This window comes from Quercus suber, unplaced genomic scaffold (assembly GCF_002906115.3).
Source record: "Quercus suber isolate HL8 unplaced genomic scaffold, Cork oak 2.0 scaffold_627, whole genome shotgun sequence".
NCBI classification, from domain to species: Eukaryota; Viridiplantae; Streptophyta; class Magnoliopsida; order Fagales; family Fagaceae; genus Quercus; species Quercus suber.
Genome location: NW_027070069.1, coordinates 334,699 through 362,322, shown reverse-complemented (window position 1 = coordinate 362,322; position 27,624 = coordinate 334,699). Strand labels below are relative to the sequence as shown.

At 35.8% G+C, this 27,624-nt stretch overlaps 1 protein-coding gene and 1 long non-coding RNA gene across 2 annotated transcripts in view; one reads left to right on the top strand and one right to left on the bottom strand.

Annotated features, from left to right (window-relative positions):
- Positions 1–27,624, top strand: part of LOC111993101 (oxysterol-binding protein-related protein 4C) — a 45,000-nt gene that overhangs the window by 7,417 nt on the left and 9,959 nt on the right.
- LOC136064111 (uncharacterized) lies at positions 21,978–24,698 on the bottom strand. Its single transcript, XR_010625756.1, has 2 exons — positions 24,645–24,698; positions 21,978–22,431 (listed from the first exon to the last, which is right to left on the bottom strand). It is a non-coding gene; the product is annotated as an uncharacterized LOC136064111 (long non-coding RNA).

The window sequence follows — 27,624 nt, the reverse complement described above, 5'->3', positions numbered from 1 at the left end:
GTGAGTTCAAGACGTGAGCTAATTGAATGGCCAGTCTATACTTTTTGTCCTATAGTGCTACAATTAGCATGACGGTTCAGCTTCTCTGTATGCTTCACTCATGTGCATCACCTGGCGGCTTGCCAGTTGCGAGCCATCCGCGAGATCCAGTCGTGAGTCCCTGATTCACTGCACATTCTTGAGCATTTCTTCACACTCTCTCACACGAGACCCTTACATGATTCCCACCTAAATATAGGGTTTCTAAGTGCTAAATTACAAGAAAATTGGCACGGAATAAAACCAACAAGATGGTTGATTAAATTCAACCTTACAATCTCCCCCTTTGACTATTCTGTGACAAAACTCTACAACAAACTCTAGACTTAACGCGTGAGTTGGAAACAGTTGAACAAAACTCACTCACACCTAACTCTAGAATTTGTAAAGCTCTTGAACCATAAGAACAAGTATCTCTTGAAACACAACAACATAGTATGATAATTGTATGCAGAAAACTTGTAATGCATATGGAGCAAGCACAATGCGATCAAGCAAAAAGGAATAAAGCAATAGATCATGTCTTAACCAAAAACGAACAATCACTATAAAAAGTGACCACAATGCTCATTCACACATGGAATGAATATCCGGACATGCAAGCTAATAAACTTAATTGCAAAGTATCATTTGCATGTTCAACACTCAACCAATACATAAACACTAGGTAAATGCATCAAGGATTTACAATCCAACAAAGGGCACAAGAGTGATGTACTTAAAGAAAATGCAAAACATATAACAGCAAGTACTTAAGCTACAAAGCATGGGTACAAAACCTAAAAGCTTACAAAAGCAAAGATACAAATTATAAAGTACTTCCCTTATCATATCACTCCCCCTATCATGAATCATAGGAGTTGTGATGAACTTGGAACATATGTACTTGTAACCTGAAACACTTGAATAAAACACATTAGACTCTCAAGGTAGATAAGTATAATGTAACAAGTAAATTGCGATCAAGTAAATATGATGTGAAAAATGTGAGCAAAATTATCAAACACAAAACAGTCAAAAAGAAATGACAGACAAGACAAAGTTTTCTTATTAACACAATATCTTCTCCTCTTTGGTATATGCATCTCCTCTATGTAATAGCTCTTCCCCTATAAATGTGCATGAGAAATAGAATTTCTCCCTCTAAGGATGTGCACAAGAGTCATATAAAAATGACAAAACAGTCTGGTATACTCTCTAGAGTATACTCCCCTCCTTTTCGTTAGGAATAGACAAAGGGTCAAGGAGAAACGAGGGCAAGAGATGAAGGTACAAACAATGATAATGATGCATGGGAGTGCAAGATGAATGAGAAAATAAAACTCAAACCTAAGACAAAACAAAATGCGACAAAGCATAAGATAAACATGACATGCTAGGATGAGGCAACAAGGTATAGACCAATGCATGACAAGGGTAGCAAAGGTGTGTGCAAAAGGTGGTTATGTGTAATGCATGACCAATGCATGGAAAAACCACATGTGGGGGCAAGGTGGTTTAACTACACAGTCAATGATCCAAACATGTTTCTAATGAGGAAACATGAGAAGCCCCAAAGTTTAATACTCATCGGAGTCCAAACAAGTGAGAAAATGCTTAAAAGGCATTTTAACAAACACCTAGTGTGCACACTATAAACAACAATGTGAACAATGCATGAACATCATGAAAACTACCCTTAATACATATTCTTTTTGCCACAAGGGGCCAACATCCAAAGCAAATCAACAAAGAAACCAATCCCATACAAAAACTTGACAAAAATTAAGTTTTTCCAACTCCTATGATGAAAATCTCAACTAAGAGCACAAAACTCACCAAAACATAATCCAAGGATCCAAATCAATGAAAAGAGTTTAGAGATATAAATGGAATGAAAAACCATTCAAATTGGTTGGGTTTTGATGTAAAAATATTTAAAAAGGGGTTTAAGAGAGGATGGGAGAGGTTTAAAAAATGTTTCCTATGAAAAGCTCTTTAAAATGCTGTTTCTGGGCGTTTCGTGACTGGCGAGTCGCGAGCTGAGTCGCGAAACCATTCTATGTAAGCTCGTGATTGGGTCTTGTGGCTTGCAAGTTGCCAAAACAAGTAGCCAAAACTTGTGACTAGGTCTCGCGACTTGCAAGTCACTAGGCTGAGTAACCAAAAATTCTGACACTTATTTTTCAACATAGAACATGTTTAAACAATGAAAAACAAAGTAAGCACTAAATATGAACACAAAGAGTGATAAAAATCACTTCCAAAAACATATAAAATGACAAAAAAAATCTTTTTGGATCGATCCATATATAGTTGAGCACACATACATCACATTTAAACAAGTACAATCGAACAAATGAATAAGGCGTTCATTGAACATTAGGCATGCGTGTTGTGTGTGTGTATCAAATGTGGAATAGTCCTTATTCCAGAGTGAAACTTCAATGATCAATTCAATCAAGTCATATACAACTAATATTAAGACAAGTAGTCTATCTCAATTATAGAAATGAACATATATAACCTCCCACAAGAAAATGATTACAAATCTTTGAAACTTTTCATTTGACTTATTTACAAATCATTACATTTGATCATTTTGAACCAATACATCTCATCTTGAGATTGATGCCTGAAATTTTTGATATTTCAAATTGATGAACAAGCCTTTAGCTTTTTGAGCATCATACATTTTCATAAAAGTTGCTTTCCCTTTTTTCTAATCAAATACTAGTATGTGTGATAGGCTTTTGCAGCTCATTATCTCTTTTCATTTTGAGATTTACATTGGTTGAGCTATTTAAGCAAAAAATATAAAAGAGTGAGAAGTTATATAGGCATAAGTCTACGCATGTATCAAAACTAACATGACTATTGACTAATCATTCATGACAAACTTGAAAATCAATTTACAACAATCACACAAAGATGTCAAGATTTTTCCCACAAAGATATAAGTGCATAAAGAACAAGCTAAGCTTGTAAATGCATAAAGCCATTTGTACTAAGGTACAAGGCAAAACTCACATGAGATATGTGCTCAAACATATACGATTAAACTTTTTGAATTTTTCACTTTTTATGTGGTTTTGGATTATTTTACTCACACAAAACTAAAACATAAAAATAAGATCAAATGCAAAAACAACAAAAACAATGCATATAAAGAGATGCATGATGTACAAATGCATGACAATGAAGCATCTAATACATGAAGGGTCCTACAAAGATCGAAAGAATTAGATTAATGACTAAAAGAGTAAAAGCTCAACCATAGGAACCCTTCCTCATCTGAACGGAACAATTGTTTAGAATGAGTGTCTCAAGAGAAGTGAGATGAGGATTAGAAGAATGAGAACCGGAGATGCACATAGTCAAGGAGTTAAGAGCATTAAGCACTTTCTTTAACAACATACAATTTTCACTTAAATCCAGTTTACCCTTTTTAGCACAACTTCCAAGAAGCTCAAGTTTCTCTTTTCTTTTAATTCTTTTAAAAGCATGAAACTTAGATCATTGAGGTCTTAGATGACTAAAGGCACCACAATAGTGACAAATAATGCTTTTAGGTCTACTAGGCTTTTTAAGAAAGGGATCTAGCAAAATGGTTTTGTTCTCTCTTCAACTTGGAGCATTGAGGTCTTATGTGACCGATCACATCGCAATGGTGGCATGTTGGAACAAACTTAGATCCATTCAAAATCTTAGGTTGAGACCTAAACAGAGGCTTTGACTTAACAACCTTTCTCTCCACCTTTTGATTTCTTTTATGCACAAACTTAGATCCATTCAAAATCTTAGGTTGAGACCTAAACAGAGGCTTTGACTTAACAACCTTTCTCTCCACCTTTTGATTTCTTTTATGCAGAGGAATGTACACTGATTTATCCTTTGAGGTAGAACACACAATAGACACAAAATCAGGGACCACAATATGATTGCAACGAATATTTTCATCATTTTTAGCAATAGGTTCAGCAATCAAACACTTGGCATGCATCTTAAAAGATTTATTTTCATATTTTAGCTCATCAACAAGTTTGTTAGACAAAACAAGTTTAGCATCCAAGTCCATATTCAAACATTCAAACTCTTTCAGCTTTTCAAGAGAATTTTCAGTAAGTTTCTTATATTTTTCAACCAATTCGTTGGATTCATTGAGCTTAGTAATCAAATCATCATTTTCACAAAATACCTTGCTCAAATCCTTATTAAACTTCTTAGCCTTTTTCTTCAAGAGTTTGATGTTAGGAATATCAACAACATTCAAAGATTCATCTAACATAGCATCACAATCATGAGGATTATCACTCATAGAAGCATTTTCACAAACACATGGCATGTTACAGTCATCAACATCCAAAACATGCATAGAGGCATACAAAGCACTATCCATGGCAAATAAACACAAGGGGTCAAGGATCACACTTAGGTATTTAAACCACAACAAGTGCACCCGCTCTGATACCAATTGAATATTCAAATAGCGTGTAAAACATTATAAACTTTTAGACCCCAAATTAAAAATTACCAATTCAAGCTTATTATCAAACAATAAATGTGTGGAACATGAACATAAGCGAGAACAGAATTGATAAACAATCTAAACTATAAATAATCATAACCACAGTAGTAATTAAATGGCAAAGATAAAGGGAAGAGAGATGCAAATACAAGGACAACACAGCGATGTGTTATCGAAGAGGAAATCGAAACCCTCGACGTAAAACCTCTCTGCCGCCTTCCAAGCGGTCAATAATCCACTAGAAAATGTAGTTGGAATACAGAACAGTAATAGACCCTCTAAGCCTAATCTACCCAATGTACCTAAACCCTCCAAACTTCTTGCTCCAACGAGGTTACGCCGAACCTTTGTCTTTTCTAGCTTACTAGATTCCGCTATAGCCTATAGCATCAACAATTAATCATTGGTCCCTTTCTAACTACTTCCCAAAGTACCAAAAAGCCTTCTCACAGATGTGGGTATGATGAGAAAAGGATTTGGCCAAGAAGCTCTCAAGGATGTAACAATAGAGAGGGTGAGAGTAGAGGAATTTGAAGAGTCTCTATGTAAAGATTGTGAATGAGTCAATCTTGTTTTTCTCTGGGATTTCTCTCTCAAAATTCTCTCTGGAAGCTCTTTACATTTCATGGGTATAAGGGGTATTTATACGAGGGTAAGAAAGGAATGCAAAGAGTCAGTTTTTCTAAAACAGAACTGGCTGGTGACTTGGCCTCGTGACTTGACTGAGTCACGAGTTCAAGCTGTGAGCTAACTGAATGGCCAGTCTGGACTTTTTGTCCTATAGTGCTATAGCTGGCATGACAATTCAACTTTTCTGCATGCTTCACTCGTGTGCATTATCTGGCGGCTTGCCAGTCGTGAGCTACCTGGGAGATCCAGTCGTGAGTCCCTACTTCACTACACATTCTTGAGCATTTCTTCACACTTTCTCACACACTACCCTTATATGATTCCCACCTAAATACAGGGTTCCTAAGTACTGAATTACAAGTAAATTGGCACAGAATAAAGCCAACAAGATGGTTGATTAAATTCAACCTTACAACACCCGTGAACTCTTCGGAAGATTTGAGCATTCTAGTGGAAGAGCTCGGTGAGCACACCAAAGTGGAGCCTATGGAGGTTGGAGAGGAATTCGATGAAGAAGATGAAGAATGCGTCTATGAAGCAGCAAAGTGATTGTAAGAATCCTATAATTTTTTGCTTGAGAAGACTGGAGAGTATGTTAGAGTGGCTAAGGCAGCCATTAGAAAAATGAAGAAAGCAAAACAGGACTACAAGAGCATACTCGTGAGGTATAAAGAGACAAAATGCGAAGTTGAAGCAATGAATTAAGAGCTAATGAATGCCTATTCTAGGATCAAGTTTCTTGAGCTTGAGGTTTTTCAAGCTAATGCTAAAGTGGAGTGGGTTACTTTAAAGAAACTTGATAAGGTGCTTGCCTATCAAAAGCCCTTTTTTGATAGAAGTCGTTTGGGATACACCGGAGAAAGTAGCTTAAGCGCTAATGTGTCCAAGGAGATGAAGTTTGTTAAAGCCAAGGAACCAACTACATTGGTTAAGAATGTGAAGGTTGAGAAGAAGCCAAATGTGATTGCTCAAAAGGTTTTGACAAAGCCTCATAATCCATTTGAGGCCAAACCCAAGGCAAAAGAGAAGTGTCTTTTGAAGTCACAAAGAGGTTCTCAAACTCAACATTTTTGCCATCATTGTGGAGTCGAAGGACATACTAGGCCAAATTGCCACAAGCTTCAAGCTTTGAAGAACATAGATCATTAAAGGCAAAGAAAGCAAGAAAAGGGGAATTGGAACCCCAAGCAATCTAAAGGGCGAGAAGTAGATCCTAGTATTGGCGATGTGATGAAGATTATAAACACTATCACTTCTTGTTTGGCAAACTTCACCCTAAGGTTTGAAAATCGTAACTCAAGTACCCAATCCTCTAAGGATATCACCCAAAATGCACGTGTTGTGCGGGTGAAGAAGGATACTCATGCATAAGTATTTGAACATGTCCATGCATCAATTCTTTCGATATGTTGTGACATTGTTGGTTGTTTGCTTATTTTTTTTTTTTTTTTTTTTAATTCTAGCATGTTTTTACTTCTCTTTTTTGGTTGTTTAAAAAGCTTTGGATGTTTGTTGTTTTTGATCAACCTTCACTTGCTTTATGTCAAAAATCCAAAAACACATAAAAAGTAGAAAATCCAAAAAGTTTGATCGGCATTTTTGTGTTTTGTCACATGCATGTTTAGCCTTATACCTCCGTACAAATGAATATGTGCATTTACGAGCTTAGCTTGTTCTTTATGCACTTGTATCATAGTAGGAAAAATCTTGACATCTATATGATTGTTGTAAAGAGATCTTCAAACTTGTCATGAATAATTAGCCAATAGTTTTTTTGATCTTGAGACATGCATAGAATAGTTTTTTTGATCTTCAAACTTTTTTTTTTTTTTTTTTTTTTTTTGGGCTTAAAGAGCTCAACCAATGTAGTATCTCGAAAAGAGATATTGAGTTGCAACAGTCATCGCACATACTAGTATTTGACTACGAAAAAGGGAAAGCGATTTGTTTTGAAAATGTATGGTGCCTAAAAGCCAAAGGCTTACTCTCAAATTGAAATATCAAAAATTTCAAGCATCGATATCAAAAATTTCAGGCATCGATCTCAAAAAGAGATGTATTGTTCTAAAAGAACCAAATGTTATGAAATGTAAGAAGCCAAATGAAAAGTTTCAAAATTATGTAATCAAATTTTTGTGGGAGGTCATATATGCTCATTTCTATAATTGAGATTAGTCACTCTACTTAGTGCTAATTGTGTATGTCTTGATTGAATTGATCATTGAAACTTCATGTTAGACTAAGGACTATCTCACATTTGGAACCCACACGCATCACACATGTTTATATTTAATAAATGTCTTATTTATTTGTGTGATTGTACTTGATTAAATGTGTTGTATATACTTAATCAGATGTTGATCAAACACAAAAATATTTTTGAGTATTTTAGTTATTTTTTGGAAAGTTTTTTTGTTTTGAAAAATTTTAGAAAATTCAAAAAATTTTCAACCCTGCTTTTTGGCGACTCACTCATAAGTCATGCCAGTCGCAAGCTTACTTAGAAGGTTTCGCGACTCCCTGGCGAGTGAGACCTCCAGTGGCAAAAAACACTTTGAAATTTTTTTAAAATTTTTGGGTTTTGGTCATTTTCGCGACTTATTTCCACGACTACTTCACTAGTGGAAGTCTAGTCGCAAGCTTACACAAAGAGGTTTCGGACTCATTGGCGAGTGGATGCCCTAGTTGCGAAAAAGACTTAGATAAAATTTTCAAAACTTTGTACAAGGGTTTTTGGCGACTTGCTTGCGGGTTATATGAGTTGCAAAAATTGCGTGTTTTGCACAAATAAGGTTAAATCTCAAACAGTTTTCAAAAACTTTTCAGTTTTCCCTTGCATCACATGCATACCCTTTGTCTTCTTCGCCTCTCCCTCTCCCAAAATCGCCATTCTTACTCTCAAAACCTCCATTTTCTTCTTCAATCCTTCATCAATCTTCAAGAAAAGGTGTGGGTTTTCTCTTATTTTCACTCTATTTCAAGTTTCTAGCCCTAGTTTTCTTGGATTTTGTGTTTATGTTGAGATATTGAAATATGGTTGTTGAATATGGGTTTTTGATGAGTTTGATATGTGAGTTTTGATGGTTTTGTTGGTATAATGCTTGTTATACATGTTTTACATGTTTGTTCTTCATATTTATGCATTGTACTATGATTTGTGTTGTGTTGTGCATACTATGTTCATGATAAATTGTCTCTTAGATGTTTTTGTGTGTTTCTTTGGACTCCATTGAGTACAAAGATTGTGGGGATAATCATGTTTTATTGATTTTGAAACATCAAATGATTATGTTTTTTCACACTTTGCCCTTGTTTGCACACTTTTGCATATGATGCACACACATACACCATTTGACATGTTAAGTGATTAATGCCATGATTCTATCATGCTATGATTTTTAGCATTCTCTCATGTCAATTTGTCTTTGAATTACTCTTTAAATTCTAGTTTTTATGGTTTTAATTCAAAGTTTATGTTTTGGTTCTAACTTGTTGATCAAGTTTGTTGCTATTTGTGTTTTATCTTGCTCTTTATTATTACATGATCTTTGCTTAAAGATGTCTCCCTTCAAGAAATCAGCTGTGAAAGGAGGTAGTAGCAAGGGAAATGAACCGGTAATTAATCTCGACAGCTTATCCTTAAGTCGAAGAAGACTTGATCTTCAACTGGAGTTTATGACTACTTTAGATCATATGCTACATATCAAGCATATTTGAATCACTTCAAAGGTGCCCCCATGTTGATGGAAAGGGTTGTTAAGCAAGGGTCTCTTCTCAGTACGAACATTCAGATATGGTTCACCTCTAAAGATTGGAACTACCTTCTGTCCAATCTTGAAGATCCTTTTGAAAAGTTGGTGAAGAAATTTAATGCAAATGCATCTTTGATGGGGATGAGCTAAGATGTTGGGTAAGATAGTTACACCTTCCTATCTTGCTCTCATTTCAAACATCAACTAGCCAGTGTTTGTCAAACCACTGGTGTACGATGATTTGGAACTGGATCTTAACATGCTTCACAATGCTCTTGGAGAAAACTTGGAGATATCTTCAAATGGGAAATCACGTTGTGTCATCACTATCTTTCAAATTACGACTACTCATAACAATTATGTTTTAAAATCTCTATCCTCTTTCAAGCACTGGGTACTTGAATCTTGGTTGGGCTTTTTTTCTTCATGACTTGATCACTGATGAAGAAATTGATATATGTTCACATATCTTCCACATTTTGAGCAAGATTGCTGAGAGGACGGCCTCAAGGAATTGCCTTCCTTTTTGTGGCCTCAATTCGAAGATATTGAAGCTTAAAGGAGTACACACATTGGAAGATGAGTACCCTCATCCTATGCAAAGCCCAATCAACATTCGCACTCTCAATGCTATCATAGGTCACAGTCAAAAGAATGTCAAGGAAGAGAGTAATGCTCCTCGTGGTGATTCAAGCTCTAGCTCACATCCCTATGATGAGAAGTTGGACAACATAATGGCATCCCTGCAAGACATAAGCACCAAGTTGTCTAGCCTTGCATTTGTCATGCGCTCTTAACACAACCAGTTCGATACAAAGTTCATCTCTCTCCAAACTCAATTGGATCAATTCCAATGGAAGCTAGAAGAAGAAGATGACTAGTTATTCCTTGACAAAAATAGAGAGATGGTTCATGATAGGGGGAGAGCAATGATAGGGGGAGAAAGGGCTAGATCAAAAGGGGAGCAATGCAATTCAATGAAAGAAAAGCAACCTACAACAAGCCTTTACATTTTCATATTTTAATGCTACTTCTAATCTATGTTCATATTTCATGGCTTATGTTGTGTACTTGACAATATTTATTTTGTACCTTTACTTTTGTAGCTATTTAGTACTTTTAGTTATGTTTTGCATTCTCTTTAGTATTCTTGTGCCTTTGTTGGATCTTCTATCCTTGATGTAGTTACCTTAGCGTTCTTGTATCAGTTGAGTGTTGGACATGCAAATGATACTTTGCATTAAGCTTATTAGCTTGCATATCTAGATGTTCATTCACCATGTGAATGTTCATTGTGGTCACTATTTATAGTGACTGTTCTTGTTTGGTCAAGCCATGTTTAATTGTCATGTCCATACTTGCTTGATCGCATTGTGCTTACTCCATATGCATTTCAAGATTTCTACTTACAATGAACTTCCTGTGATATTGTTTTCAGGAAAAATTGTCTGTATGGTTCAAGAGCTTCACAGAATATAGAGTTAGGTGTGAGTGAGTTTTGGTAACTGTTCCCAACCCACGTTTTAAGTATAGAGTCTTTTTTAGGGTTTTGTCATGGAATAGCCAAAGGGGAAGATTGTAAATTTGAATTTATTCAATCATGAATGTTCAAATAGTTTATAAAACACTATGAACATTTATACCCCTAATTTACAAATTACCAATTCAAGCTTAATATCAAACAATATATGTACGGAAAATGAATATAAGCTTATACTAGAATTGATAAACAATCTAAACCAAATAAATTCACATCCATAGCAGAAATTAAATGGCAAAGACTAAGGGAAGAGAGATGCAAACACAAGGACAACACAACAATGTGTTATCGAAGAGGAAACCGAAGCCCTCGGCGTAAAACTTCTCTGCCGCCCTCCAAGCGGTCAATAATCCACTAAAAAATGAAGTTGGGATACATGAACAACAGAAGACCCTTCAAGCCTAATCTACCCAGTGTACCTAAGCCCTCCAAGCTTCTTGCTCCAACGAAGTTGCGTCAAACCTTTGTCTTCTTTAGCTTACTGGATTCCGCATAGCCTATAGCATCAACTAATAACTATTAGTCACTTCCTAACTGCTTCCCAAAACACCAAATAGACTTCTCACAAATGTGGGTGTGGTGAGAAAAGGATTTGGATAAGAACCTCTCAAGGATGTAACAATGGAGAGGATGTAACAAATGTGCGAAGAGTCAATTTTTCCTAAACAGGGTGGTCTGGTGACTTGGCCTCGCAATTGGACTAAGTCGCGAGCTAACGGCTTGGCCAACCTGGGACTTTTGTCCTGTAGTGCAACAGCTAGCGTGACTCTTCAGCTCCCCTGCATACTTCACATGTGTGCCAACTTTGGCGACTTGCAAGCCGCGAGCCACCTGTGAGATCCAACTGCGAGTCTCTACTTCACTGCACAATCTTAAGCATTTCTTCATACTTTCTCACACATTACCCTTACATGAATCTCACCTAAATATAGGGTTACTAATTGCTAAAATACAAGCAAATTTGGCACGGAATAAAGCCAACAAAATGGTTGATTAAATTCAACCTTACAATCTCCCCCTTTGGCTATTCCGTGACAAAACCCTACAACAAACTCTAAACTTAACGTGTGAGTTAGGAACAGTTGATCAAAACTCACTCACACCTAACTCTAGAATCTGTAAAGCTCTTGAACCATAAGAACAAGTATCTCCTGAAACACAACAACAGAATATGATCATTGTATGCAGAAAACTTTTAATGCATATGGGGCAAGCACAATGCGATCAACTAGAATGGAAATAGGTAATAAACCAAGGCTTGACCAAAAATAAACAATCACTATACAAAGTGATCATAATGCTCATTCACACATGGAATGAATATCCGGACATGCAAGTTAATAAGCTCAATTGCAAAGTATCATTTGCATGTCCAACACTCAATCAATGCAGTAACACTAGGAAATTGCATTAAGGATATAAAATCCAACAAAGGGCACAAGACTGATGTACTTAAAGAAAATGCATGACATTTAACATCAAGTACTTAAGTTACAAAGTATGGGTACAAAAACCTTAAAAGTTTACAAAAGCAATAGGTACAAACAATAAATTAACACTGAAAAACATCTTAAGTATTAATAAATCAAAGTTTCACTCCCAAACATATCCATGAGTTTTAAAACCAGCAGAATAACCAAACTGTTTAACACATTGTATCAAACCCATAATGAAGCCAGTATTCAAAAACATAATACCATAACCAACACCATAATCATAAACATAAAATAAGACTGAACAATAAACTAGATAAACACTGTTTTTGGTTGCTCCCCCTCAAAATGGCACTCCTCCTCAAGAGCTGCTTCTCAAAAAAATTCTCCCCCTTTTTGACTGGAATGGCCAAAGGGTCACTGTTGGGTGTTGATGCTGTCAAACTTGGTTGAAAGTATGTTGAGCTGATCTTGAATTGCTGCCATCCTGTCAGGATGCTCATTTTGGACCTCTCTGAGTCCATCAATCCTTTCTAGGATGATCTGAAATGCATCTAGAGGTACAGTTGATAAGGTTGAAGCCCTGCTCCTCTTGCTTCTGCTTCTGGATGTGGATGTCTATCCTGCAGCATCTGCTTCAATTTCCATTAGATCACCTTCTCCTTGATCACCCTCCTTTTCATCACCTGGAAGATGAACTTGTATCCTGATGATGGTCATCTTGTTGATGGCTGAAGGTGTAGACATGGGGCTGATATCTTGAGGGATTGCAACACCTTTTGCTCTGAAAAGCCTCATGAGAAGGCTAGGAAAGATCAACTTGGGCCTAGAGGTGGTTTTAGCCTCATCCACAATTATGTCAAATATGTGAGAGCTGATGTCAATGAAGGTTTTCTCCTTGAGCTCCATAAGGGAGATAGCTCTAGCATTGTTGATTGTAGTCAGCTTCCTCACTAGATACAAGTTGAACATCATGATGGTGGTGAGGCACCTCATGTCAACTGGAAATGCTGCAGTGTTGAAACATCTCCCCTATCTTTGTCCACCAATGCGATTCTGGACAATTTCTATAGATAGCATCCTGTCCTTATAATTGGTGAAATCATGATCCTCTAAACCCTCAAGCCCTAGTACCTCATCGATATCATGTGCAGCTAGGGTGAACTCATGTCCTCTGATCCAGCAATTCAGCTCATCCTCCCTTAGAAACATTTGCATAGAATTCCCTTATTAAATGCTCACAAACTACAGGTAGGTCACTCAGCAACTTATCACATCCTCTGCGCTCAAAACAGTCTGGAATGAAGGTGTCCTTAAAGTCCCCTAAGTCTACAAACCTTTCTTGAATAATGGTTCCCTTCAAAAAGGAATCTCTATATCTCTCAAAGTGTTGAACAGACCTAAACAGGTTGTAGTCCATTTTCAGCCTTTTGTCAACCTTCTTAGTTGGAGTCTTTTTCTTTGTAGGTGTAGGAGCCATCTGTAAACAAGCAGAAGAGACCACAACAAGAGCAGAACACAATAGGTGGAAATACACACGTATTAGTAACTAGTTAGGTACATAGGGAGTAAACGAGTGTCAAAACAACATATAGACCAAACACAGTTGAGAACCAGAGAAAAATAGCTCAAATCAAAACCCAACAACTCAAACAAGTATAGTATGTATTGATGCAGACTGCAACATGCACTAATTAGCTATATGAGGACAGTGTAAACCACACTCAGTCAAAAGTAAGCATATGTCTATGAGACATATCTTAATAAATATGAAATTTTCAAGTCATACCCTCAAGACAGAAGCACACAGATGATATGGCATCATAGAATCAAAGCATTATTAGCCAAACAATCAAAAACCTCAGTCATTCTTAAACAATCATACTCACACTCAGAGTAAATCACAGAGAACCCAAACACATATATCTTATGGGTATGAAAAATTTCAAACAACAAAGGTCAAATTACAAACTAGCTCAATGAAATTTAATCATGATAGCAAACATATTCAGCAGTCTAGCAACGAAAACAACCAACCCCAACCAACCAAACCCAACGTTTTAAGCAAACCCATGTTTGAACATTGCAAACCACACAAACTCAACAAAATCTCACAAAATGAAGAAATACACTTATAAACATGTAAAATAGAGTGAGAAAATAGAAACCCATACATTTTTCTTAGAGAATGAGGTTGGAGAGATGATCAACAATGGAGGTTAGGGTTGAGTACACAGTATGTTTGGGAGAGGGATGAAATGAGGAAGACAATAAGCAGTCACAAAAATTCGAGGGAAAAACTGAAAAATTTTAAAAACTGCCTTGAAAACGCAAAACACGCGATTTTTGCGACTGAGTCAAGCCGCATGCAAGGTGCTAAGACCAGCCGCCAGAACACTTAAAACAAATATTTTGAAAAAATTTTCTAAATGTTTTTCGCGACTGGAAGGTCTACCCGCAAGATATGCCATGAAAATCTCTATGTACCTCTTACGATTAAACCTTCCACCTGCGAAAAAGTCGCCACAATGAGCAGCGAGAATCATAAAAACCCAAAATTTGAAAAATAATCTAAGTATTTTTCGCGACTGGGACATTGGCTCACCAATGAGCCGCGAAAAATCTCTGTATGGGCTCGCGACTAGGGCATGCGATTGGACCAACCCGCGACTGAGTTGCCAAAAAAGGACACCACTAGTTTTAAACTTTTGAAAATTTTTGTAAAAACAAAATACTTTCCAAAAACAAACTAAAAGACTCAAAAATCTTTTTGTGTTTGATCAACAAAGATAGAGCATATGAAAACACATTTAATCAAGTACAATCACATAAATGAATATGACATTCATTGAACATGGACAAGTGTGATGTGTGTGGATATCAAAAATGAGATAGTCCTTAGTCTAATGTGAAGCTTCAATGATCAATTTAACCAAGACTGAGATAGTCCTTAGTCTAATGTGAAGCTTCAATGATCAATTTAACCAAGACATACACAATTAGCACTAGATAATGTGACCTATCTCAATTATAGAAATATGCATATATGACCTCCCACATGAAATTGATTACATTTCTTTGAAGCTTTTCATTTGGCTCCATAAACATCATATCATTTGATCTTTTTGAAGAAATACATCTCATTGTGAGATCAACGCCTGAAATTTTTGATATTTTAATTTGATGAGACAGCTTTTGGCTTTTTGAGCATCATACATTATATTTTTTGGTCGCTTTCCCTTTTTCCTATTCAAATACTAGTATCTGTGACAGACTTTTGCAACTCAATATCTCTTTTCATTTGGAGATTTACATTTGGTGAGTTTTTTAAGTAAAAGCAATAAAATAAAATAGTGGGAAGATATATAGACACTAGTCCATGCATGTCTCAAGATCAACAAAACCATTCACTAATCATTCATGACAAGGTTGAAAATCTATTTACAACAATCACATAGGTTTCAAGATTTCTTTCACAATGATATAAGTGCATAAGGAACAAGCTAAGCTCGTAGATGCACAAAGCCATTAGTACAAAGGTATAAGGCAAAACATGTTTTGAGACAAAACTCAACAAAGGCGATCAAACTTTTTGAATTTTCTACTTTTTATGTGTTTTTGGATTTTTGACATAAAAGCAAGAAAAAATTGATCAAGAGCAACAATGTAAAAACATTTAAAAGGAGACAAGTAAACAACCAAACAATTTTCAACATAAACAAGCAAAAAGCACACAACCAAGCATATTCACAAAGCATAGGAAGAATTAATGCATGGACATGTTGTAATGCTTATGCATGAATACCCCTCTTCACCCACGTCACGTACATTTGGGGTGATATCCCTATAGGATTAGGTACGAGAGTTAGGATTTTCAAACCTTCTATTGAAGCTTTCCTAACAGGTGGTGAATGCACCGATCATCTTCATCACGTCCATCATACCAAGATAACCATTTCGACCTCTTGATGACTCAACAGCCCAAATCCTCTTATCATTTCTTGGTCCTCTTGACCTTTGATCAGTTGCATTCTTCAATGCTCTAAGTTTATGACAGTTTGGTTTGGTGTGTCCTTGAAGACCACAATGATGGCAAAAGTGGTTCATTCTCGGACCTCTTTGTGATCTTAGAAGAGATTTCCCTCTAGCTTCAGGTTTGATCACTGATTGATTGTGGGGCTTGTTCAACACCCTTTGGTCAACCACGTTCTTCCTCTTTTGATCCCCTACTGTCTTAGGTGTAGAGGCAGCCACTACAAGTTCTTTAGCTTGCACAAACTTCACTTATTTAGTGATTTTGACAGCTGAACTACTTTCTTCGGTATATCCTAATCCGGATTTGTCTAAGAATTTCTTTTGAGAGGAAATGACATTATCTAGTTTCTTGGTGGAGACCCTCTCTACCTTGGCATTTGCTTGCACTACCTCAAGCTCAAGAAACTTTATCTTTGAATAGGCTTCAGTCAGCTCTCCATTCAGTGTCTCTATCTTACACTTTGCCTCCTTATGTCGTACTAAGAGACTTCTATAGTCCTTCTCTGCCTTCTTCATCTTTTTCACAGCTGCCTTGGCCACACGTGCATATTCTCCTGATTTCTCAAGGAGTGAATTGAAGTTTTCTTGAAGTCCCCCTGTACTCTCATCTTCTTTACCATCCGATTCTTCTACAATTCCCATTAATTCCTCATCACTATGCTCCCCAAGCTCTTGTACAAGCAAATTCAAGTCCTCTAAAGACTCAACATGAGCAATGGTCATAAAAGCGGTGTAATTTCCTTTTCTGTCATAGCTTTCCTCAGAATCAGAATTGGATGAATTCGAGTCACTAAGAGTTATGGCATATGCCTTGACCTTCGATTTCAAATAATTGGGACATTCTTTCTTGAAGTGTCCATGCCCGTTGCACTCGAAACAAGTGATTCCTTGTGTAGATTGGGATTCCTTTCCATCTTTCTTTTTGAATTCCTTTTTCTCCCTTCCTGAACTTTGAAATTTCCCTTTATCACCAAATTTTCCATTGGTCTTGAATTTTAATAATTTTTGAAATTTTTTCACAAGGTATGCAACATCTTTGTCAACAACATCCTCATCTGATGAGTCATGGACTTCCACTCTTTCATTAATGGTCTTAAGAGCAAGTGATTTGCTTTTCCTTTGTGTGGGCAACAATAGTTCGTAGGTCTGAAGTGAGCCAATCAGTTCTTGGACTTTGATATCATCAAGGTCCTTACTCTCTTCAATCGCTGTCACCTTGGCACGAAAGCTCTCCAGCAACGAACGTAGGGTTTTCCTCACAACTTTAGAGTCCTCTGTTTTCTCCCCCAAGTTGAACTTGTCGATGACGACTTTATTTAGCTTGCTATAGAAAGAGTCAAAAGACTCGTCCTCACTCATTTTCAGGTCCTCAAAACGAGTGGTCAGCATCTGCAGCTTGGTATCCTTCACTTTCTTTGTTCCCTCATACGGGCTCTCCAATATCTACCATGCCTCCTTGGCAATAGAAATGTGAGATATCCAGTGGAATTCTTCTGGAGACACATCACAAAAAATAGTGTTAAGTGTTTTGCTATTTGTATTAGACGCCGCGAGGGTTGCCTTATCCCACATGGATTTGGCAGCCTCCGGCCTAGTCCATCCAATATCCACCGCATCCCAAATGGTTTCATCCATTGAACACAAAAAAGCCCTCATCCTGACTTTCCAAAAGGCATAGTTGCTTCCATCAAAATATGGTAGTGCATTTAAAGATTGAGACCGGTCCATCTCAATAAGAGGTCAAGGATCGCACTAAGGTGTTTAACCACAAAGAGTGCACCCACTTTGATACCAATTGAATGTTCAAATAGTGTATAAAACACTATAAACATTTAGACTCCCAATTTACAAATTACCAATTCAAGCTTAATATCAAACAATGTATGTGTGGAAAATAAATATAAGCTTATACCAGAATTGATAAACAATCTAAACTAAATAAAATCACATCTACAGCAGAAATTAAATGGCAAAGATTAAGGGAAGAGATGCAAACACAAGGACAATATAACAATATGTTATCGAAGAGGAAACCGAAACATTCGGCGTAAAACCTCTCCACCGCCCTCCAAGTGATCAATAATCCACTAAAGAATGAAGTTAGGATACATGAACAGTAAAAGACCCTCCAAGCCTAATCTACCCAATGTACCTAAGCCCTCCAAGCTTTTTGCTCCAACGAGGTTGCGTTAAACTTTTGTCTTCTTTAGCTTACCGGATTCCGCTATAGCCATAGCATCAACCAATAACCATTAGTCCCTTCCTAACAGCTTCCCAAAGCACCAAATAGCCTTCTCACAGATGTGGGTATGGTGAGAAAAGGATTTGGGTAAGAACCTCTCAATGATATAACAATGCAGAAGATGAGAGTAGAGAAATTTGAAGAGCCCCTATGTAAAGATTGTGGATGAATCAATCTTATTTTTTTCTAGGATTTCTCTCTCAAAATTCTCTCTGGAAACTCTCTACATTTTGTGGGTATAAGGGGTATTTATATTGGGGTGAGAAAGGAATGCGAAGAGTCAATTTTTCCCAAACAGGGTAGTCTGGCAACTTGACCTCGTGACTGGATTGAGTCGCGAGTTCAAGTCACGAGCTAACGGTCTGACTAGCCTGGGACTTTTGTCCTGTAGTGCAACAACTAGCGTGACTCTTTAGCTCCCCTGCATGCTTCACACGTGTGCCAGCTTTGGTGACTTGTCAGCTGCAATCCAGCCGCAAGTCTCTGCTTTACTGCCTTGAGCATTTCTTCACACTCTCTCACACACTATCCTTACATGAATCCCACCTAAATATAAGGTTACTAATTGCTAAAACACAAGAAAATTTGGTGCGAATAAAGCCAACAGAATGGTTGATTACATTCAACCTTACAAGTCATGTGTTGGCTTTAATTCGTATGAAATTTGCTTGTAATTTAGCAATTAGATACCTTATATTTAGGTGGGAATCATGTAAAGGTTGTGTATGAGAGAGTGTGAAGAATTCAAATGTGTGTGCAATCAAGAGAATTCACATGACTGGAACTCGCGAGTGACTCACAATTGATGACTCGCTAAAGTGCCACACGTGTGAAGCATGCAGGAAGTTGAAGGGTCATGACAGTTGGAGCACTACAGGACAAAAAAGACAGTCTGGCCAATCAGTTATTTCGCAACTAAAACTCACAACTTGTCCCAGTTGCAAGTGAGTCCCTAGAACCCTCTGTTTTGCAGAAAAAATGACTTTTCACATTCCTCACATGCCCTACTATAAATACTCTTATACCCACGAAATGGAGAGAGCTTCCGGAGGGAATTTTGAGAGATAAACCATAGAGAAAAACAAGATTGACTCATCGACAATCTTAGACATTTGATTTCCTAAATTCCTCTACTCTCACCTTCTCCATTGTCATACCCTTGAGAGTATACTTAGCAAAATCCTTATCTCACCATACCCATATCGGTGAGAATGTTATTTGGTGCTTGGGAAGCAATTCAAAGAGGACCAATTCATTTGGTTGATGCAATGAGCTTATTGCGGGATTCAGAAAGCTAGAGAAGACACAATTAGGCTTAACCTTGTTGGAGCAAGAAGCTTGGAGGGCTTAGGTGCTTCGGGTAGATTAGGCTTGGAGGGTTTATTGCTATTCATGTATCCCAACTGATTTTCTAGTGGATCATTTTATCACTTGGACGGTGGCGGAGAGGTTTTCACCGAGTTCTTGGGTTTCTTCTGCGATAACACATGTTGGTGTTATCTTTGTGTTTGCATCTCTTTAACCCTTACTCTTGCCTTTTAATTGCTCCTGTAGATGTGATTAATTATGATTTAGGGTAGTTTGTTTATTTGGGTATAGCTTGTACTTATCATTCTACACATATATTGTTTGGGTATAAGCTTGTGTTGGTTATATTGAAATTGGCGTCTAAACATTCACTAGTGTTTTACACACCAAATGAACTCTCAATGTTCATGTCATTCATCATGTTGATCATGTTCATATCATTCATCATATGTATGCATGGTCATGTTATCAACGGGCACTTATAACCTTGCAACATCTTCTCAACACCACATGTTCTTATGCATATTCATGTGAAGATCTACATCTGAATACGTACAGACCCTAATCAAGCTTCTAATTAACTTTGTTGAACCCTAGACATGTTACTATAGGCATACATAACCCTAATCATATTCCTAAAAATTGAATATAGAGTTCTGGGCTAGGTGAGCTTACTTACGCATGACTGAGGTTGCATATGCAGTTGTAGACACCCCATTTCACAACTCTAATTTAACTTCAAGGGTAAATTGGTCATTTTGTGTGTCAAAGGGTAAAATTGTAATTTGAACATTTAAAATGTCAATTTCTTTTCACAAAATAAATATTGAGAGTTTAACAATAAAAAAAATAAAATAAAAAAAAAAAACGTCACGAGCCTTGATCGAACCAGTAAATCAAAATATATTGTCAAAACATTTTCAAACAGTCGTGATGCACCCACACAATCAAGCCCCAATCACATTTGATTTTAAGCACTTAATTTTGATCGGTTCTAATAAGAATTAATTAAAATTAATAAGTTTTTAAAATCTGGTTGGATCGCAGTTTAAAATTTCATACAGATACATGTTCCATACAACATGTAATAAATTTGAAAAGTTTATGACAAAATTTGAAATTTAAATTTGGTTGTAATAATCTGACTTCTGGCATTAAATTCTATTAAATCTTCTCATTAGAACAACCCAAAAAAAGAGTCAGAAATTTCACACAGAAAAGATACGTTGAAAGAGTAAAAAATTTTCCATAAAAAATGTTTATAAACATCACAATTTCCATTAGCACTTTGAATCACATTTTTGGCCTAGTAAATGTTGGAATTTGGTCTTCTTTATTTTTGGAAAAATTGGTAGAGAATTGAATTTTATTTCAAATAACACAAATTTTCAAGTCAATCAAAATCTTGAGTAGAAAGTTAAGGCCAAAATACCAACCAATGTTCTGATTTGAAATCTAGAATTTCAAGTTTTGGCTCTTGATTTTCCCTCCAATTTCAACTCTATTTTAAATTAGAATTTGATTCAGTCCATATCCAGCAGTTTTACCATCTTCTATAGTCTTCCAATCCCTCTATAAATAGAAGTTGCTTTTGTAGTAGGGTCTACCAAGATGTTTAGTGCAATGAAGCAAAAGTAACCCTTGTAGTTCATCTCTAATGGCCTGTTTGGGAGTTTAGGGAAGGAGGAGAGTAGAGTGGAGTAGAGGAGAGTAGAGTAGTGGGGAAGAGAGTAGAGGGGTGTGGTTCCCCTCCACCTTGTTTGGATGTTTTTAAAATTAGTAAGGGGAAAGAGAGTAATTACCCCTTCCTCTTGTTTGAATGTTTTAAAAATTAGAAAGGAGAGGAAAGAAAATGATTTAAATAGACAAATTTACCCCTATTTGAAAATTGACTTGCAACATTAGTCTATGATTAATTTGTTATATTAAATAATTATGACTATAGCATGCAATATTTTTTTTTTCTAATGTGAGTTAAATAATCAATATTGGTCTATAATTAAATTTTTTTTTCTTTTATTATATTAAAAAAAAACATTCTTAATTGATAATAATTAAAATAAGAAAAAAAATTTTGGTTTGTTTGTTTATTAAAAAATTCAACAAAATATTGAATTTTGAGTGTTTCATTTATTATTTTTTTTAATATATATATTTTTTATTTTGCTTGGTACGTGAATTTAATTTTTTAAGGATTCGAAGAAGAATTGAAACCCAAAAAAAAAAAAAAAGCTAGAGAGAGTGACTCTATAAATTGTTCAGTCCCTAAGCAACAAATTCTCTTACATGCCGACAACTTCAATCAGCTAGGTGCCCCTAAACATTGTGACACAATCCTTTTATAGTTTTATCTCACAATTCCCACTTGTCAACAGAAATTGGACAAACAACTTTAAAGTTTAAACTTTTCTTTTTACTTTATCTTCACATCATCACTCATCAAGGTCAAACCCTATTTTCTATTTCCATTTCCCACTAATTCAACGGCAGATAAACACACAAACAATTCATATTTCATCAAATACCATTAACTTTAACACATAACTGGTGCAAATGACAGCATTTTACAATACACCTCATACAGCTCCACTAGTCTAAATAGTAACTGACAAATCTATTTAGAAAAATTAATCCCAAGAGTTTACAGTTCAACGATCAATTAAAAATGTTTTTAGAAGCTGAAATTGTCTTGGAACATTTACTTGTCTAACTGTTAGAGAAATTTAAGGATCAGACATCATTGTGAACAATAGCTCCATAATAGCCAGCATCAACAACTTTACAAGACAAATAAAAGTATCACCATAATATAACTTAATGACCATCATTTGAAGTTGTTTCAAATGAACTTCCTATCATTGCGCCATCATTACCAAGTTCAAGCTCAATATTAGCTGAATCATCTCCTACCCCATTTTGAATGTCCACAGCAAGTTCAGGATCCACTGTAACATTTCAAATTTAGAGATATTACCCTCTGTCCTCATATCAAAGATCATACAAATGAACTCATGTCCATCATATCAATACACACACACGCACGCATATTTCCAATAGACTTAAATAGTTAAATGGATCTTAGAAATCGGTAATCAGACTGGCTAACATGCATTGCATAACCATAAAAGAGACTATAAACACAAAAACAACAGAATTGGACAATAACCAATTTCAATAGAAATGAAAACAAAGACCTCTCTATGTCCCTCTCACGACAAGCACACGCACAACCAAAATGGGCCCTCAAAATAAGTATTTGAAGTTTCTTTTCTTCAAATGATGTTCATTTAAAATAAAAGAAACAACTTCATAGCCAGCATCAACAACTTTACAAGACAAATAAAAGTATCACCATAATATAACTTAATGAACATCATTGCTGCAGTAGAAACTCGATTAATATACTAACCCTTCCCAGCTACTGACATTAATTAAAGCCAAAAAGCGAATGACATAATAAGCACTATGTGGTGGTAAAAGTCCGTATGATTTGAGCAAGATCTATAACAAATGGGAGTCAAGATGTACACAACAAAAACATATCCTTCAGCAACATTTTAATTTTCCTCTCTGTTTACCCAAAAAAAATAAATAAATAAAGACATACGACACTAATTAAACTTTAGCTATTTGCAATATCACCACATTATTTGATCTTTCAAGAAAAGATAAAGAATTATCAAAACAAATAAAGTGTCCTGTCACTTCAAAATTAAGAATTTATCAAACCATTCTGGAAAATTTATAGCATGGCTTGAAAAATTGTTATTGTGACAGCTTATGAATTTTTCACTATTAACTTCTCTATTATTTGGAGGCACCAAAATGCTCTTCAAAGAACAAGACAAAGTAACCAAACTTAGTTACAGGTATACCTTTTGAAACCTCAATAATAAGTACCATAATCTTTAAGCAATATCATAGAGGAATTCTTTAGCTTGAGGGCTAGAATTACGTAAAACTGATCAATTTCAGTATAAAGCTTGACCATCCACATCCATAGGAAAATAGTACAAGGGAAGAATGATAACTTAAAAATATCTTAAAAAAGAAAAAGAAAAAGAGGAGTTCAAAGGACAAAAGAAACAAAGAAGACTAGATAGTCTGAGTGTAAATCATAATTATGCTTTAAAATAGTAACCACCAATAAGTACCACAATAATTATTATAACATAGTTAAAACCAAAAATGGCTAGAAATATTTCCCTTAAGTTAATTTAATACACCCTCCTTTAACAAATTTCTTCTTGACAAAACCATAGTTTTAAGAATGCATAACTCAGTCGCCTACAGTTAATCCTTTCATTTCTCAATCCTGGACTAGAACTCTTGACTTCAATTTCCACTACAAGTTCATAAAATCAGTTCTGTCTACACTAAACTTGGCCTAATTGTAACTTTGGAATAATCCCAAGTCTGACCAGAGAGTATACGGCCAGCAACAATTAAAGCTACAAAAAAAAAAAAAAAAAAGACAATGGAAACTAGCCGAGCATTAAACAAGCCAAGCCCAGTTGAACTCTGCCCAAACTTGGTAAACTAAACCACTTCAGGATAATAACATCATATAAACAACAAACAAACAAACAGAAATTCTCTTTAATTATTTTCTCAGCAACCAAACAACAGGAAAAATGAAAGCAAATACGATTTCAAGCTAAAAGCTAACAGTTTTCTCAAAACCCAAATGCCAAAACATAAATCAGATCCATTTTCCAGTTCAAACTTGAACATCACAAAGCTGAGAGAGTACCATTTTGGTTGGGTCTAAGGAGGAGCCAAATCAGAAACCCATTCACAAAAAAAAAAAACAAGAAATTACCCAAATCAGAAACCCATTCACAAAAAACAAGAAGTTACAAAATAAAAATAAACAAGAAACACAGATCCATTTATAGCCAAAATATACAAATTTATGCAAGTTCACAATCTAGACTCACTCAAGCACTTTATCAAACACGTAATGAGCAATACTTTGAAACTTTTAAATTTAAGAAAAAAAGCCCTCAGATCCGAAACCCACCCACAAATAACATGTTATTACCCCATAAAATCACAATTAATAAGAAATTACCCAATAAAATCACAATTTTAAGAACATAGTTACTTGATTCAACTTAAAAGAAACCCATGAAACAGAAATTAAAGCAGAGTTTACCTTTGTGAGAGAATGCTAGGCGTGAGAGAGAAGAGTGAAAGAAATCCAGAGAGATGAAGAAGAGAGAGAGAGAGAGAGAGCCAGCGTAAGCTGAGAGAACTGAGAGAGTTTGAGAGAAATTTGTGGGTTACAGAGCTGAGAGAACTGAGAGAGCTTGAGAGAAATTTGTGGCTGAGAGAGCTGAGAGAGTTTGTGGGTTACGCGTTTTTTTTTTTTTTGGACGTTAAAATACCTTGTAATTTTTTTAATATAATAAGGGTAAATGAGGTAATTTACATATTCAATAATTAATGTACTCCACTCTCCCTCTAAATTTCTCCAATTTGGGGAATTAAAATGGAGGTGTTGAAACCCTCCAAATCCTCCTAACCCTCCCCCTCCTTCCTTAAAAAACTTCCAAACAAAGTAATTAGATTACTCTCCCTCCTTCTACTCTACTCCCCCCCCCATTTTTAAACATCCAAACATGTCATAAGATATTGGAATCAGTTCTTAAAAGTACTAGAGAGGTAGGAACTTTGATCATTTTCCAAAGTGATTATGTAGACCTAAAATACCTTCTTGCATCACTCTTCTACAACTTTAAAGGAATTTTCATTGTTTGGGATATTATATGCAAGTAATTATTCTTGTTATTTCGTTTCTAGTTTGTATTATATGTGACGTGTTTGCTTATAATGCTCTGTAGTATGAAATTCTATGATTAATACCATGCTAAAAAAAAAAAAAAAAAAAAAAAAAACTAAGAAAGAATACATGCTTTTGTAAACTAGTCTAGTTAAAATCTTATTATGATAATTAGGATCTAACTAAGAAAGAATACACGATTCTTCAATTAAAATCTTATGTAAGATCTTGATTCTCAAATAATATTTGATTGGAAATATTTTCACCATCTCAAAAATTTGGCTAACACCCTAGGGTCTTCGGGTACTAATTAAGGCATTGTTAGACTCCATATCATCGTCAAGCAACTAAAGGAGCCTAACGCCTCCTTGGCTTAGTCAGGCACCTAAAGGAGCGTAAGCTTAGTCAGGCAATAATGGAGTGTTTATCATCAAGCTTAATGGCATTGTCAGGCACCCGAAGAAGCATCAGGCCTCCCATGCCTATGGTGCTACCAATGATGGCTCTCAGATGCCTACTTTTTTGAAACCTCATGTGGTCGATGAACCATTCCCATGACTAAAGACCCTTTATATTTAGCACCACACCTTCCGCGTGTCCTCCACTCTAATATCCCATGCCTCGAGTGATACCAATGATGGCTGTCAGGCGCCTACTCGTCTAGTACCTCATGTGGTTGATGAATCAATCCCCTGACTGAAGACCCTTCATACTTAGCTCCATGTGGTTTGCGTGTCCTCCACTCCAATATCCCATGCCTCTGGTGATACCAATGATGGCTATCAAATGCCCACTCATCTAGTACCTCATGTGGCCGACGAACCAATCCCTTGACCAAAGAACCTTCATACTTAGCTCAACACCGTTTGCGTGTCCTCCACTCCAATATCTTCGTATGAAAAGAACTTGCACACCAAGCCCAAATATCCTTCTACATATTCATATTCTCCAAAAATGGGAAGTTAAGCCTGAATATCTAAAAGCAATAACTCCATATACTCCTTATAAGCAGGGGCGTAGCCAAGAATTTTTACATAGGGGGGCCGATTTGAACCATAAAGGTTAAAATCGACGACGATGAGTATCACCGTTGTATGGATTGTCTATATTTTTAGGTTGATATGAACTTTCTTTGAGATAAGTTCGTCAGATTTCATCTTGTTTCTTAACAGGGAATTCACATATTTGTTTACATGATCCTGAATTACAATCTATCTCTTCAGATTGAATTCTTGAACATTTGGAAGGGTAAGAGTGTTCATTAGGCATTGAAATATCAACATTTGTTTCTACAGCCACAGGTGTCCTAATTTCTGAATTGCTAACATATTTTTTCTTAAAGAATACATCCATTGTTTTTCGTTTGCTCATAATTTTTTTAGCTTTAAGAATATGGCTCTAAAATTAACATGAAAAGAAGTTTACAAAATAAAATTTTAATTAGAAATTTTTACTTAGTTATATGGATGTTATTCATACTCAAGAAAAAACAAAATTTCCACTATAATTTAAACATACAACCCATTTTTAATATGACTTTAATTAATAATAACCTCTCAAACAAAAACAAAAATTAAACACACAAGTATTGGTACACAACATAAACCAAACAATTTAACAACACCCACAGCCACATTCACAGCCACATGATATCTAACTAATCAAAAATAGGTAATAAATCAAAACAATTTTACCTTAGAAACTTTGTCTTCACAAAGTGAAAAGATGGGTCACCTGTGTGGCAATGCCTACTACCACTTGCCTCTGCCTGACTACCTCCAACTTCAACTTTAGATCTTCCCTTCAAGACTCATCACAAACAATCTCCCCATGCCTTCAATCATGTATTTCTCTAAAAATCTATGAAAATATAAAGAGCATGTGAATATTTAGGTGTACATAGTTGAAAAAAAAAAAACTACAAAGAGATGAATGTCTAATGCTTAAGAAAGAGAAGAAAACTTACTAGTCACCAAGTAGTCACCAAGTTCCAAAACTAAAGCTGATGAAGAAAGAAAATATTGGTCAGGATTTTTTTTTTTTTTTTTTTTTTCTGGACTGTGAGTACAGAGGATTGGAGTTTTGGGGGCTACTAGGTAGGCAGTGGTACTAGTGCAAATGAAAATGTATTAAAGGAGACAAAACAAAAGAATAAGAAGTAAAGAAAGGGATTCCATAGGTGTGGGTGGATTTTTTGAGATGAAGAGAAAGTGAAGTTTTGTTTTTAGTGTTTAGACTTGAGCAGGCTAGCTTGTTTTATTTAGAGTACATAAGGTGATAAAGCCTAAAACTAAAGCTGGGCTTGGGAGAATAGTTAAGAATTAGGCATGGGGGAAGGGGGGGGGGGGGCGCC